The sequence below is a fragment of the Camellia sinensis genome, chromosome 13 (assembly GCF_055761805.1).
Source record: "Camellia sinensis isolate YWXY chromosome 13, ASM5576180v1, whole genome shotgun sequence".
Classification (NCBI taxonomy): domain Eukaryota; kingdom Viridiplantae; phylum Streptophyta; class Magnoliopsida; order Ericales; family Theaceae; genus Camellia; species Camellia sinensis.
The window spans coordinates 85975219-85991799 of record NC_138973.1 but is presented as its reverse complement, the minus strand read 5'-3'; positions in this window follow the sequence as shown (position 1 = coordinate 85991799).

The following is a 16581-nucleotide window of genomic DNA, read 5'->3' as shown; positions in this document are numbered from 1 at the left end:
TGACCTCGGGGTCAATGCCAGGCATTTCATAAGGTGTCCAGGCGAACGCCTCTATGTTTGCCCTTAAAAAATCTTCCAGTTCTTTTTCCTCTTCTCTAGCTAAGCCTGAGCCGAGAAGAAAAAATCGTTCTTCGTCGCCCTCCTGGACGAGGATTTTCTTTAGCGCCTTTTCGCTTTTCTCGGCTGGTTCTTTCCCGACGTCTTCTAGGACTTCCATGTCCTCATCTTCAACTTCTGCTTTCTTTGGCTCCCGTATACTACAGGTGGACTTTATTGCTGCCATGGAGCAATTTTTGGCTTGTAGTTGATCCCCTCTGACTTCTTCAATCCCATGCTCTGTTGGGAACCGGAGTAGTTGATGCAACGTCGAGGGAACTGCCCCCATTGCATACAACCACGGTCTTCCCAAGATGATGTTGTATGGTGAGGGCGTGTCAATTACCAGGAATTCCGTCCTGATCTTCTTAGTGCCGGCTTGTACTTCTAAGCTTGTTGCACCCAGTGGCCATGTTGGTGTTCCATTAAAGCCGACCATCGGGCCGCTTGATTGTTCTAGGTCATCGGGGTGAAGGCCTAACTCTTTGTAACATCTGACATACATGATGTCACAGGAGCTGCCTTGATCTATTAGGATGCGTTTTACTTGGCACTCCCCAACCTGGAGGGATACTACCAAGGCATCATTATGCAGATGTTGGACCGGTTCTAAGTCGGCTTCAGTAAAGGCTATCATTGGCCCTTGGCATTCTTCTGGCCGATGTCTCTTTTCCCCGACTTGGTAGATATGCTGTAAATGTCTTACCCTCTGGGTTTCTCCTCTGACTTCGTTTTCGTTGACCCTTGAGTGGATCACATTAACCACCCTAGGTTCTCCTGCTTGTGGTAGCTGTGCTGGGGGAGGGGGTGCTGCTGGTGCTTGAGGCAACCTTGCCTGCTCTTCCCTTGTTCTGGCCTCATCGACCAGGTCCCTCAAAAGGCCTTGTCTTACCAGGTCCTCCAAGTGTGCTTTTAAGGCTCTGCAACCTTGAGTTGGATGCCCTTCTTCATTGTGGTAGGCACAATGTCTACCAACGTTCCTTCCCATGAATTCCCCTGGTGCTCTTGCCGGAGCCCTGAAATAAGGTTGATTTCGAATCCGATCTAAGATTTTATGGATTGGGATCTGGAATACCGTTGTTACCGCCTGTTTATTTCTTAATTCTATTTCTTGTTTGGTCGGCCCATTGTTGACTCGGCCTCGCTTTGGCGAGCCGTTTCCTTTTTCTTGTTTCACCTCTTTGTTTCTCGATGTATCTTCTTCGGCCCTGGCGTATTTCTCAATTCTTGCCATGAGTTCTTCCATGCTTTTTGGCAATGTTTTTGCCAAAGACTTCCGTAGTGGGCAGTCATCTTTCAGGCCGTTCTTGAAAGACACGACTGCTACTTCCTGGTTGCATTCGGGTATTCGGTTGAACACCTCGTAGTACCTCTTCGCATAGGCCCTAAGGCCTTCTTCCTTGGTGATTCTTAGAGCCATCAAAGCATCAACCCTCAGGGGTTGCAGCTTGTTAGTCACGAACCTGGCCACAAACATCTCGGCCAAGCCTTCCCATGTCTTTATGCTTCCTTTTGGTAACTTATGGAACCAATTAGATGCAATTTTCCCAAAGGATGAGGGGAATACTTTGCAGAGCAACGGCTCGTTCCCGCTATATAATGCCATTGAATTTAGGTATAGCCCAACATGAAAGTTTGGATTTGACTTACCATCATAGATTTGAAACCTCGGCATACTGAATCTCTTGGGCGGTTCGAATTTGTCCAGTTCCACCGAGAAGGCTGTCTTCGGTTTTACTGGGGAGTTTACCTCGGCTTCTGCATTCTGCTGCCTCCTTTTGAGATAGTCCCTTAGGTCTTCTTTGCTCCTCCCTGGAGCTCGGCTGTCTTTAGATTTTAGTCTTTTTGGTACACTGCTTTCGGCCTCGTGGTGGGTCCGTTTGGACCTTTCTTCATGGGTTGTGTCAAAGTGGAGTACTTGTCCCTGAACATGTCGATGTTCTTTGGGGTCTGGATTCTTCATGTGGTGCGTCCTTCGGGACTCTTCTTGCCTCGGCTTTTTTCGTCCGACTTCCCTAGAAGGCCGGTGAGAATGCCTTCCGCTCCTGGTATGCTGAGGGACCTCGGGGATTGTTTTTCTTCCACCCTTCTGGGTGTTGGTCGCTGGTATCGGCGTGTCTTGCAGCGGGTATGGTAGCTGCATAACATTATTCTGCATCATGAAGTTGACGACTGACTGAAGGTCTGACAACTTGTTCGCCAGTTCTTTCACTTCCTCATCCCTCCGTAGGCACCTGTCTCTCCATACCTGGAGGTTATCTTCATTGTAGTACTTTCCTTGGTTTGTCTTTTTTGACGTGTCGCCTTCTGGGATGACGTCGTTCTCTCTGTGACCCTGGTCACGGGCTTCTGTATTGTGGTTGTCTCCTTCAATGTCAAGATCAATTGGTCTGCCACTCCCAGTGTGAGCGTCATCCCTAGTTTTTTCCTGTTGTCCGTTACTGGCCATCTATTCTTCCTTCGTTCCCACAGACGGCGCCAAATTGTGTGGGTGAAAATCTGACCACACTGCCCGTTTAGTAATCAGCTGGAGAGCACAGGCAGAATAGATGGCTTTAGCAGCCAGTAACAGAAAGAAAAAAAAGCTCCAGCGGTGGTTCTTCCACCCGGGGGCACTCCGACGATCAAGTCAGTATATCTCTCAAAGATAAATCAGGTGCTAAATTGAATACTCAAAACATAAATTGCATACCTTAGACCCACGGGGGTGCCTCTCTTTTATAATATACTCAATCCAAGTCCCACTTGAATTATGACTTCTATGAACTCCAATTTTAGTGCTTACTTTGGACTCTTTAGGAGATAAAGATAAACTCCCCAAGAGCTTTATCCTTATCTTAGTTAAGTCCCCTCTTTGCCTTAGGACTCTTGTCCCTTATCTCGGATTCCGATATCTTCGGAGATAACCTCGGCTTCTCCGAGATTATCTCGGCTTAACTATCAGGACACGTGGCACGTCGGCAGACACGTCGGCGTCACCATGCCACGTGTTGGTATTCAGAAAATACATCCCCACATTATGTATAAATTATATTATAATTTATCGATTCGTGACCGGTATGAGTTTTGAGGTTCTAATATCGGATTAAACATTCAATGGGCCAATTTTTGGGCCCCGTTTTGATGATCCGAACATTCACATTTTAAGGTTCGTCGGTTACATCATCTTGCAAAAAATCAAGTCGATCAGATAACGAAAATTACGTGTTTGGATCAATTTTGTATGAATCATTTATTTTCTCACCATCTATTTTTTTTTTTCCACACAAAATTGATACAAACACATGGTTGCGGTTATTTGATCGTCTTGATTTTTTACACAGATGGTGTATTCGATGAATCCTAAAATATGAATGATTCAGATTATCAAAATAAGGCCCAATATCACCTCTCTAGTTTGATGGAGGACTGGAGAGAAAGCCTAGGCTATGTTAAAGAATTAATAATGTTTAAATTTTAATTAATTATTTTTCATATATGTATGTATGAATATATCAAAATCATGCATTAATGCAATATTAGGGAAACAATTTTGAAAATAAATTTGGTATGGTAAACATAAATTAAGGAAGTAATTTGAAATGGTAATTATGGTGGGTATAATTTAAGGGTTTAATATAAAACTCCATGAGTTTAATTATGAACTAATTATAGGGAAAGTTAGTAAAACATTCCTCTCTAACTTTGTGTAGTAGGAGAGGTCCAAGATGTGTTTTTTATTAACTGAGGTTTCTTGATAAAATTTTTCTATGATTATACTAGAGAAATTTTGAAATTTCTCTGTGAAAATTAAAATTTCTTTGAGTTAGGCCGAAATTTCTCTGAGTCGGACATAAATTTCTTTGTTGAAATTTCTGTATGAAAATATTGAGGGACCCCAACTACTATGAAAATATTGTATGTCATTTATCTTATGAATTAGACACCTTAAAAAAAAAATTTCCTAATTAAAATGCTGCACATAATGACACTTAATATTTTCATTATTAAAAATATTAAACATTAAAAAAAAATTTGAGTTGAGAGTTTGAACCTTAAAGAAACCCTACTAATGTTTACTCTGTATGAAAATAATGAGGTTTGATATATACAATGAGTAGAAATGGCCATGATGAGAGGAAAAAAAATGTTATGGAATTTTAATTATATAAATTATTTTATGCTTTATGATGAAGAATTTAAAATATTTTAATAAAAAAATATTTTCTGATGAAATATTTTTGAGTGTGTGATTTATTAATTTTATTTAATTGAAAAACTCCTTTTTTGAGTGTGTAATATATTAATTATTTTTTTCTTAATTAGAAAACCCCTTCCTTCTTTGATTGTAGGGAAGAAATGATTCGAAGAATAAAAACTGCACTCTTTATTTAAAAAAGAAAGTGTTAGTATGTGATTTATTAATTATTTTTTAAATTAAAAAATTTAGGTTCAGCACTTAAAACTTTCTTAATTATTCTTACTAAAAATCTTATTTTTACTAATTATTCTTACTAAAAATCTTATTTTTACTTATATAATATATAAATAATCAAAATAATATAATAAAAACACATGTATTTTGAGAATCTAATTGACATAACAGAAAAGTTAAAAACAAAAATCACATAAAAATCATAATTTAAAAACTAAACGTGTTTTAATCCTATTATAAAATACTATATTTTTGTATATAAATATCACAAACTGGTCAAAAGAATTTGGATGAGAGCACCATTAGAGATTAACCACAGGAGTTGGATTGGGGGTTGGGGGCAAAACAAAGAATTTTTATTGGGACCCACTAAATCTCAGATGTAGTAGATAGATGTCCACTCAATTAGCCAATATGATACTCACCATCCATACATTGAATTCAATGTGTGTAAACTTGTTACTAATTCTAACGAATATTTAATTTTCTTATAGGTAGGCCAATTGAATAGTGGAAGGGTACACAAAATATTCGTTGTGTGGGGCCATTAGCGGATGTGGGCCATTTAAGCATGAAAAAATGGTAGCCGTGGGCTATGATTCAAATTATGTGGACATAGAAGACCAAGAATTAATAGGAGTTTTAAGTTTAAGATTTTTTATACTAAAATTTTATAACATAAAGGATATGTAATATTTTTATAATAATTAAGGTGTCTTAGTATTGTCATAGAAAAATTTTATTGCAGAGAAATTTCAGATTCATGGAGAAATTTATGACGAGTTGAAATTTTTCTAATAATACTATTCAGTCATTTAACTAAAAAAAAAATATATTAAATCTTTCTTACTACTAAAAGTTAGAGAGGAATATTTTACTGATTTTCTCAAATTAATATAGTCGATAAAGCTTTTTGTTTTTTTAAATAATATTTGATTTAAATTTTATCATCTAACATATGAATATTTAAATTTTATCTTTTATCATATGAATATTGTAGTATACATATGAATAATTAGTTAAGATTCAAGTGTGATAGATCAATTTATGTGGCCTACGTTTCGGTGGATGTGAGGTCCATCGATACTACTCTCCATAACAAAGACTCAACTATTCAAGTTTAGATATATATATATATATATATATATATATATATATATATATATATATGTATCAATTGTAGTTGAAAATGACTCTCTCGAACAATAAAACAGAGGCATAGTCAAGATTGAGAATTTCACCTAAAGCTGGCCCTTCTAATTGACAATAAAAATGAGGATAAATTACACTGACACCCCTTTTGTTCCTTCAAAATCACATTGACACGCCCTTTATTTTTTAAAATATCAATAACCTCCCTTAAGTAGAAAATTTTGTAACAAATTGACCCAATCATTAGTCAATCGTTAATTCACTTAACAAAAGAATATAATATCAGCAAAATAATTCTTAAAATGTCAATTTTGCCCTTATATTTATATATTTATATATATTTATTCTATCTCTTTTCTTCTAAGACCTCTCTCCCTCTAAAAAAAAAAAAAAAAAAAAAAAAAAAAAAAAAAAAAAACTCTAAAACCTCTTACTTTTTGTACCCATAGCCACCCATTCCATGACTATCCCCATCTCTTTCTTCATATCAAATCATATCGATATTGTTACAATATCTAAGAGGGAGAGAAAAAGAATATTATATTGTGTATATATTCAATATTATGTTGAATAATAATGTAACAATGTATACAAGATTTCTTTATATAGGAGGATAGAAACTAAGTATGATAATCTTAAGTATAGTAATGAATATAATGTGGTATGTATTAGAGATAAAATATATAGTTACTATATTTAACACCCTCCTTCAAACTCAAGTAGGGATACCAACTTGAGTTTGGAGAGCAAAATTAAAATATGAAATAAAACTAAAAATAAAATAAAACATGGATACATCTAAGGCAAATAGATTGTAAAGTCCAGATAGAAGCACATAGGCACTTGAGATAGATCAGATGTCGGAGCTAATGCTTGGAAACAGTTTATGGTCGTGTTGGACCATTGTAGAAACATGGTCGAAGCTCACAGAGCTAATACTGGAAGACAGTTCATAATCGTATCAGACCATTGTAGAAGAAGAACGCGTGTTAAATCAGCAAACGTGGCACACATATAACTTATGATATGGTACTGAACGATGATGGCAACAGATGAAGAAGTGCACCAGGAGGCGGCTTGGAAGGGAACCATATGCGCCAGGAGTGGTTTGGAAAAGAACCATGTACGCTATGAGGCAACTTGGAAAGAAACAAAAAATTCGCCAAGGGATGGCTTAGGGAGTGCACCAAGGGGGCGGCTTAGAGAGTGCGCTAAGGGAGGCGGCTTAGGGAGTGCCGCAAGAGAGGCGGCTTAAGGTGTGCCCCAAGGGAGTAGCTTAGTGAGTGCGCCAAGGGAGGCGACTTAGGGAGTGTATCAAGGGGTGGCTTAGGTAATGCGCCAAGGGAGACGGCTTAGGTAGTGCGCCAAGAGGGCGGCTTGGGTGCACTATACTTACTATGATCTGTGTAATACCCCTCTCAAATTCAAATACGTTTGACGATAGAAACTTATTTGAGGTTGAAGTAGAGGAAAAAACAAAGTTGAGAGAAATGGAGAGACCATATTAAAATATAATAATAATAAGAATAATAATATTTGGTACAACTTTTTTTTTTTAAGGTGATGTGGGTTGTGAAAAAAAAAAAAGTTGGTGGAAAAGGACAAAAGTAGAAAAGAAAAATAAAAATTTATGCTCTGGAGAAAACTAAAAGCCGAGGTGACGGTGGAGAAAGCTATGCAAACTACTAGCTGATAGAGGAGGAGATGGTGACCAAGAATGGAGTCGGCGAAAAAGGAAACAAAGGCCAAAAAGAAGTCGGCGATGTAAGGTGGTGATTGGAGTGTTTTATCATCATAAGAAAAATATGACAACGAAATGGGTTGAGATTCGGCGGGCGGCTAAGGCAAGGTTGTCGCCTTCTTGTAAGGTGAAGAACACTAAGATCTTAACCTATAAGTTTGATACCATGTTACAATATCTAAGAGGGAAAGAAAGAAAATATTATGTTGTTTATATATTCAATAGTATGTTGAATAATAATGTAACAATATATACAAGACTCCTTTATATAGGAGGAGAGAAACTTAAGTATGGTAATCCTAAGTATAATACTGAATATAATATGAAATGTATGATAGACAAAATATATAATTACTATATTTAACAAAACCCAACACCACAACCACCAATGCTACCAAAATCCTTGGAACTTGTGAATTTTGACATAGTAATTCGACTCAAAATGGGGAGGTGAGGACTCAATGATGATAGGGGTACTCCGGCAGTGGGGTATGTTTCCGGTGTTTCTACCAGCTTAATCTATGTATTTATCTTCCAATGCAGTGGTGTGACAGTGGGTGGGTTTGTGCCTCAGCACTGAAAAATGGTAGAAAACAGTTATTATGGTTGTGGTTGGTGGGGATGGGTGCAACTCGCTGATCATAGGATGGAGGTGTGGGACAAAGATGATGGAGTTAGCTGTGGATTTTGTTGGGTGAGGGAGTCACATTTTGTGTTCTTTGCTGTCAATCAAAAGATAAGTTTTAGTGTGTATATATATTGTTTGTTTATATGAGATACTAAAGTCAATGCAGTTGGGTTTTGTATTTGTTACTAGGATAAAAATCAGAAGTTCCATAAATTTATATATATATAGTTGTTAAGCAAATTTGAAAATTAATTGAATTGGATTTTGTTTATTTGTTGAAAACAAAATTGAAATCTTTGAGAAAAATAAAAATAAGAAAGTTTATTATTTGCTGGGAACGTACGTAGCGATCAAGTGTTTTGGTGGTGAAGCGATTTGTTTGTTGTTGATTAGGAGAAGATGGTGCTGTTGATTATGATTTCTCAGAGAAGTTCTAGTTACTGAAGAACAACGAGCAGAGGGAGAAGAATAGACAAGGGCATTATAGTAAATTTAACAAGTTTTTTTTTGACAGTGTTAATTGACCAGGGACGTCAGTGGTATTTCACAGAATAAGAGGGTGTCAGTGTGATTTTGAAGAAACAGAAGGGGTGTCAGTGTAATTTACCCTAAAATAAGTTAATATTTAGGTAAACTACCAATAGATCTTAATAGTTAAACTTAATTTTCCTATCAAGTCTTATTGAAAATACGTCTTGATAAAATCGTTACTAAAAATAATTTTTGTGATGATTTTGTTTTTATGCCGCTAAAAATTGACAATTAACGACTTTTTTTTTTTGTTACGATTCTTATAAATTTTCATTAAAACTTACAATTAATGATATTCTTCTGTGACGAATTTCTTAAGTTGTCACTGAAAGTAGAAAATTAGTGACTTTTTTTGTAATAATTTTTTTAAACTGTCACTAAAACTTATAATTAATGATATTTTTTGTGATAAAAATTATAAACTATCACTAAAAATTAACAATTAGTGATGTTTTTTATTAGTGTTTGATGAAAATACCATCAATTATTATAGAACCTCTTAGATATTAAATTTACTTATTAAGATTTAGATGTAAGTCTCCTTTAATATTTTGGAGTAATAATAAAAAAAATATAACTCAACAAATATAAACACAATCCAACAGAGCATAAACACAAATCAGAAAAGGTCATAGTCGCTAAGTAAAATTTACAGAGTTAATCCCAACATTAAACAAAATTCAACAAAATTGTGATTATATTTTAAACCCTGAATTCATACCATTCAAAAACATTAAATTCAAAATTCAAGTTTAAAATTTTAAGATCGTATTTGGATCATTAATTTAAAAAAAAAAAAAAACAAAAAATCGCTTTCTCTTCGTAGAATCACACACTCATTTGAAGAGACGGAGAGCAACATATGCTTAATGAGAGGGCAATGTTTGCTCACCAACTACATCTTTTTGTACTCTCACAGATGGACCCACCCCAATCCAATTCGAATCTCCATTATATTTGCGTGATTTTTTTTTTTTTTTTTTTTTTTTTTTTTTTTTTTTTTTAAATCAGATCAATAGAGGAGAAAACATTGAAAAATTGGTTTTGTGATGACATGGAAGATTTAGCAAACAATAATGATAGAGTTTTCTTTTTTGAAAGATCCTCACAACTTTTAAAGTGATCCACACTACTCATGATATGGATCTACACATACTTGAGTGGACTCTACACATCATGGCCCCGTTTGTTTTGAGAGATAGAATGAAGGGGATTGATAGTGAGGGGATTAATAGTGAGGGGATTGTTAGTGAGGGGATTAATAGTGAGGGGATTAATAATGAGGAATTGTTAAATTATTTTTATATAAAATAATAAAACAAATAAAAAAATATAAAAAATTAAACATTATATTTTAAAAAAATTCCCAATATATAAAAAATAAAAAAATTTCTAATCCCCTCACTATTTTCTAATACCATCTCTCCCTCCTCCTTACCAATCCCCCTTCCAAGGGTATTAGTAATACCAAGGGACTAATAGTCCCAAGGCTATCTCTGCAAACAAACAAGGGCATTAGCAATACCTTGGTATTACTAGTCCCAATGCCCTTCCTATAGCCTAAAACAAACGGGGCCAAAAAGTAGTGTGGATCACTTTAAAGATGTGGAGGTCTTCCAAAAAAAAGTCTCACTTATTTTTCTTTAGCAAAATGCCAAATATTTTGTCAAATTATGCGCAACATGTTGTACATTGGGTAGTGTGTATCCTCATAAATATTATTACTGACCATTCCCACAGATTCAACTTTGGAATAAGGGTATGTTTGATTGGACGGACTGGATAAGAGGAGATTAGAATCCATCGAACTTGAATCCTAGGATTGTGAATTCCCTGAACTATTTGGTTAGATTGGATGTGTATCCCGTATTTATTTTCTCATAGAATTAGATGTCTGAAAAGGATTATTGTTTTAATTTCTATTAGCAAAAACGGTATTTTGTAATTGTCCAATCATAGTCAAAACCACAAAATCCATGATTGTAACTCTAATTATTCCATGGCTACGTTTTTGAAACGCCACTAATACTCAATTTTTTGGCAATGGAAATGGTAAGAAAAATATTAATAAAATGAAAGTACCCAATAGTATAATTACAAATTTATTTTTTAGATTTAAAAGTTTTAAATAATTAAAGAAATTAGTTTAGAACTTTAAGCTTCAAAGGGACAATCATATTTTTACTTGTTTAAGATGATCAAAATAAGCACATTTTTTGAATTTTTACAAAAAGATATACAAAAATATAAAGAAATGATATGACCTAAAAAAGATAAAAAGAATAAATAAGTACACTTTTATAGTACGCTCTAAATAAATATATAAAAAAATGTTTAATCCACACGCAAATTGTTTACGTGGTACACTTTTATGGTACACTTTTATAGTACACTCGAAAATCATTTTATGTAACTGGGCATAAGTCTTGAAAATTGTAACCCTTGAGAGTATTGAATTGTACTTAACTTATTGTGCCACATGCTATAGATTCATATTCTAAGAATGTTGAATATATAATTGCATGTAGAGTACTTTTTGTAAATCTTTAGAATTTAACGAATACAAATGTTAGAGAATTGGTGATGGTGTTAATGATGAGGCTTTATATTCTGTATACATCAAGCAATCGAAGCTATTAAATTTGGAAAACAAGTTTATGTTGTTGGAAGATGAAATTCACCCCTCCATGCGCAGTTCTGTAGTATATCCATACATTCCCTTCGATTATCTTCGCAGCCTTGAAGACAACCTGCTTTCGGCATGGTATACTTCTACCTTGCCATCCAGAATGGTGCGAAAGACTCTACACCCTACTGAAGCCTTGGAAATCAGTTCTGCACTCTTAGCCAAAAAAGCAAAAATTTGCTCTTTTGATTGACTAGAATGCGTGAACAGGCCGGAATTCCCACCTTCATTTAGAGGGAACGCAACTGCTCCTCCTTTGCCCTCCAATCCTAATTGGTTTAAGGAACTGAAACTCAACCTTTTCGAGAGCAAGCATTTCGCTCCTCCCTACCAGGCTTCGGTTTCTCCTACTCCTTACCAACAGTACCAAGCTTAGACTCTACTTGTTGCTTTCTCTCATTTATCCTTCGAATTCCTTCGAGATGACATCCCTCACAAGAACTTATTATGGTCTTGTGATATTGTTTCTCGAAGCCACATCCTCAATCCTGTGGCCTAGGCTGAACTTCATACTTTCTTGGATCAACTTTCCCTTTTACTCAACTGGCACACAAATGCTTCTATTACTAGTGAGTTGTTGGGGAATACTTCTGCTCCTCGCATTCAAATTCAGTATGAAGCAGAGAATCTTCTTGAAGAATATGAAGACTTTAAAAACCAAGATCCAGAGTATGAGAAAATGCCACTATGGGTGATGCACCTGAAGAAGGAGAAATAAAAGAGATCGAGAAGACACTTAAACAAACAGAATTTGAAATGAAGGCTCAGTAATTCTTTTTTCCAACTAAAGGCTCATCAATTAGATAAACCAAACTTAGATAGGATATAAGATAGGTTAGAAAAAGAATATGTATTTATTGAATTTTGCTGGACAAAGTTCCATGTTCTTGTGACTTTGTCCATTTCTTATTTTTACGAAATTGAAAATGTAGCCAAATAGGTTTCCCCAATGTAAATATTACTCATCAATAAAATTGGGCTTCTCAAATTTCATTTGTTATGGTCTGGTGTTATATTCCAATTGTATGGTTAACATAATTCATGTGAATAACAGCTTTGAACTCACTAATCTTGCTTCGAAACCAAGTTTAAGTACTTCGAAGTATGGAATTTTTCCTTAGAAATTACACTGCTTACTCTTAACGAGCTCTCTCAGATAGAAAATTCAAGGATGAAATTTCATGTAAAGGCAAGTCCTTTTGGGTTTCTTCACTACTTGACCAAGAACTGGTTTTGTAGTGCTTACTTATTTCAGAACCCAAAACTTTAAACAAGATAAACATTCCAAAGACTCCACGGATATTACCTTATAAAGATGTCCTAGGAGTATGCTTATAAAACCTTCGAAGAGAACAAGCTGTAACTAATGTCTTTCTAAGGCATAAGCTTCAAAGATCTTGGAAAGAAACTGTCTTTGAAGCCAACTATAGGTTTTCGGAGCCAAGCTAAGCGTTTAAAATATACTTCCCTCCCAAAACTTACTCTTGAAAGAGACTCTATGATGTGGTTTTGAGACCCCTTGTGTTTTAAAACTAGAGTTTTAATTCCACACGAGTCAAAACCATCAAATAATTTATTTCGGGTCTACTTGACCCATTGGGTTAACTTGGTAATTTTTTGGATGGAAAGGTTTAAAACCCTTTTCTTCCCACTTTACCTATTTACTTGCCCAAAATTTCCCTTCTCACTCCTACTGCTTTTGTTTGTAACTTTTCATTTCTCATCCACCTTCTTCTTTCAATTCCTCGATAATGGTTTTTTCTTCTCTAAAAGTACCAGTCATTGAGCGTGTGAGCCCATCTGTGGCTTTGAGGAGACTCATTAATGAGGAATATGACAAATATAGTGTGCTGTCGATGGACACATCCTCATTCCCCATCACCCTGCTCAAGGAGAATACGTGCTTGGACCCATTTTTAGGGAAGCCCTTGCTTAGCTCGCTACCTTATACCCACGTCTAGAGGATCATTGCCTTTTTTACGAGGGTGGCCTTGACTGGAGGAGTTGGAGGTTGAATCGACCCCACCGCTGCTAGTCTACCATGAGGCTTGAATGAGAGGAATGGTACGATCGAGTTGTTCCTGCTAGGATGTTAGACCTTCAAGAACTCTATCTCCTCGGCGCTCATCGATTAGCTAGGTTTTCTATTTCTAAAGACCCTTTCCTCATACCTGCTGCACTCTGTTTTTGGAATCCATTTTTCAATTTTTTTCAATTTTGATGTGGTATGATGGCTCCTACCGTTCTTGGTATATGCCATCTCTTAGGGTTATTCCCCATTGGCACTCCTTTTGGCCCTGATTACCCCGACCTTAATGTGCATTTTTCCATTTTCCCTCTTAACTCCTCATTTAGTGATTTCGCAAATTCTGAAAACCAAAAGGAGGACCTTGTAATAGACCGAGAATTCTTCTCTTTTCTTCTATACTGGTTTTGCAAATTTTTATTTTGCACTTATTCTCAGTGGATTATGCCTAAGTTTTCCCCTCTTGCCAAGGCTCTTTCTTTGGGAAAGAAGATAGCCGTAGCTCCATATGTTTTAGTCCACGTATATGGAGCCTACTCCTAGTTTTGTGAAAAACCTTTGGATGCCAACCAAGGGGGGCCATTATGGATATAGCAACTTTGGCTCTTTGCCTACTTCACTGATTTACACTCTAGATTTCTGAGGTTTTTGGTACCAAACCCTACTACTTATGAAGAAAAATACGTCAGAGTTTCACTCTACCTTTCCAACTTTTCTTACTACTCCACCTTTTCCACCAACTTCCAGCTTCCCCTCCTTCTCACACCTTTTTCTGTCCCTTCGAAGCCAATGTTGGCCCAACATGGTAGAGGACCTTCTTGGCTGATGGAAACTGCTCCCAACCTCAACACAGGGACATGTGGGCTTCTATCTTAACTCCAAGGGAGCTTTTTATTGGCACTTTACACCATCAAGCTTACAAATGCATAGCAGAAGCCTACTGTCCTGCTCAATTTGCTAGGCAATTTGGACATACCTAGGGGATACCTATCTTTCTATGCAGCCAAAGTAACCCAAATCTTGCCACTAGAGAGCTGAAAGTGCAAAGAACTAGGCTGGAGGAAGCAACCTCCAAATTGATTCAAGACTTGATCGAATTTCAATTCATTCCCTTCATCTCACAAGGCACTACACTGATAAGGTACTAGAATCGGTGGATGACCAACATGAAGGTGCTTTTAGCCATTTTCCTTGGGGATTTGTTAGTAGGATTAGATGTGTCCTCTCAGGCTAAACCCAAGGGGATTGGGATTTCTACTATTGCTTCAATTCCTCCTGCTATCCTAGCTCCTGCTCTTGCTGTGCCAGCGCCTCTTCCTAGAGTCACCAGGGCTGCTTCGAAGAAAGGTACTCATTTCTTCTTTCCCTTCTCATTTCCTTTTATAATATTCTGTTTATTTGCTTATGGCCTTTATTTAGTGTAGGAACTTCTTAAGAAGACGCTCCTCAGAGAGCTCAAGCCTTAACCATTCTCAGGAGCAAGCAATAACAACAAAAGAAGAGAAAACTCTTGTGTAGACGTTCCTGAACGCCCCGGGAGGATGAGTCCCATTCCGTTCATTTGGGGTTCACTACAGTTCGAACTCTCAAATTGTCACGGTTCTTAATCTGAACCAAAGAGTCCAAATCCGGCAAATCGTTTTGAGAAAACAGATTTTGAAAGAAGTGCCAAACATGGACTGCTTTGCCAGATACAGAGTCGCCACCTAAATGTTTTATTTTGGGGAAATTTAGGAAACCCTGACTCGTTTGCCTAAGGCCACGTGTCCGTCATCATCAAAGCTGCCTCGACTCGGGAACTTGGGTACGATTGGGGAAGGTCACTTCGTGAGCACCCCCGCTCGCCCGATCAAAGATCGGCCTCTACTAACCATGATATCTAGTTTTGAAAACTTTATGCGTTCTTATTCCGGTTATTAGCCTAGATTTACTATGTGATGCGCACAGCATACAAGTATAGACTGGGTCGCCTGAATTGGAACAAAACGTTTCATGTTTGTTTATTTTGAAAGTGGTTTGCTACTCGTGAGTAGGCTTAAAATGCAGATTTTGCCACCCTCGGGTGGGCTTTAGGAAAGATGGTTTTGCCACTATCTAGTGGGCTTAAGACTCATAATCAATGATTTGTTCCAATCCAAATAACCCAACCTTCACCCACAGGCATTCAAGCAGTTATATCACATAAGCATATATTCATGGCAGTCACTCACACGCATGCAAGGATGCTAAAGCATAAAACTTACCGAGTACTCCAAGCCAAAATAGAAACTAATTAGAAATCCATGCATGATCCTAATTATACAGAAATGCCTAATGCAACACATACAAAAGTGCAACTATAGCAGGCTCGGCTATTCTAGACATGGCATATGAAATGCTACAGCTAACATGTATTCAACTTGAAATTGAAGATACAATGCAGTTAGTATGATGCGCCGAGCCCGGTGCATGCAAAACAGATGAATGAATGCAAACATGCTATCATACTGTATGCTAATTGAAACATGCCCTAATCTAACTATCATAAGCGGGTAAATAAAAGGGAGAAAGACGTGGGGTTGGAAGACATACATCACACACACGCACACTTATTACAACATTGCCCTCGCGCAGAGGGTCCGAATAAATAATATACAGTCCCAAATGAATAATTACAGTCCAAATATGTACAAAACCCTAATTAATTAATAAATTAAATTAGGAAAGCAATAAAATGGCATGCAAGCCAGGGACTGCCTCAAATCTGCTTCGGATGATGAATGATGCATGCTCGGGTTGCCTTGTGTGGAGAATCCCTCGCGATGCCCCGGTTTGCCTCTGTTGGCAATTGTTCTTGGAATGCGTGCCAAGCTCCGGAAGGCTGTCGATTTCTGATTTGCTGCAACAGAGAGCAACAAAGGGGCATGGCAAAGTATTTTCACATATGTATGCATGACTACTCTTTAGGGAGTGTAGTCTTCGATCCTCGTGCCACCAATCACGCATATCGATGCATGATGGCCGAGGAGTCGATTTGCACGACTTAATATGAAATGAATGCACACATAACCACAACAAGACCGAGACTCCGTCATGGATAATCCGGAGTGTCGGTGACTGGGAATTGAGACACGTTTCGTCACTCGAAGTACGAAACGTCCCTCGTTTCCCGTGCTCGGGCTAACTCCTATCCCAAACACAATGCGATATGCATGACAAGCATGAATGCAAATAATATATAACCTAGCATGCACAATGCTATGGAATGGCATACACGATGCACGAGGTAACATGGCATACACAATGCGCTAACATACAACCTAGCATA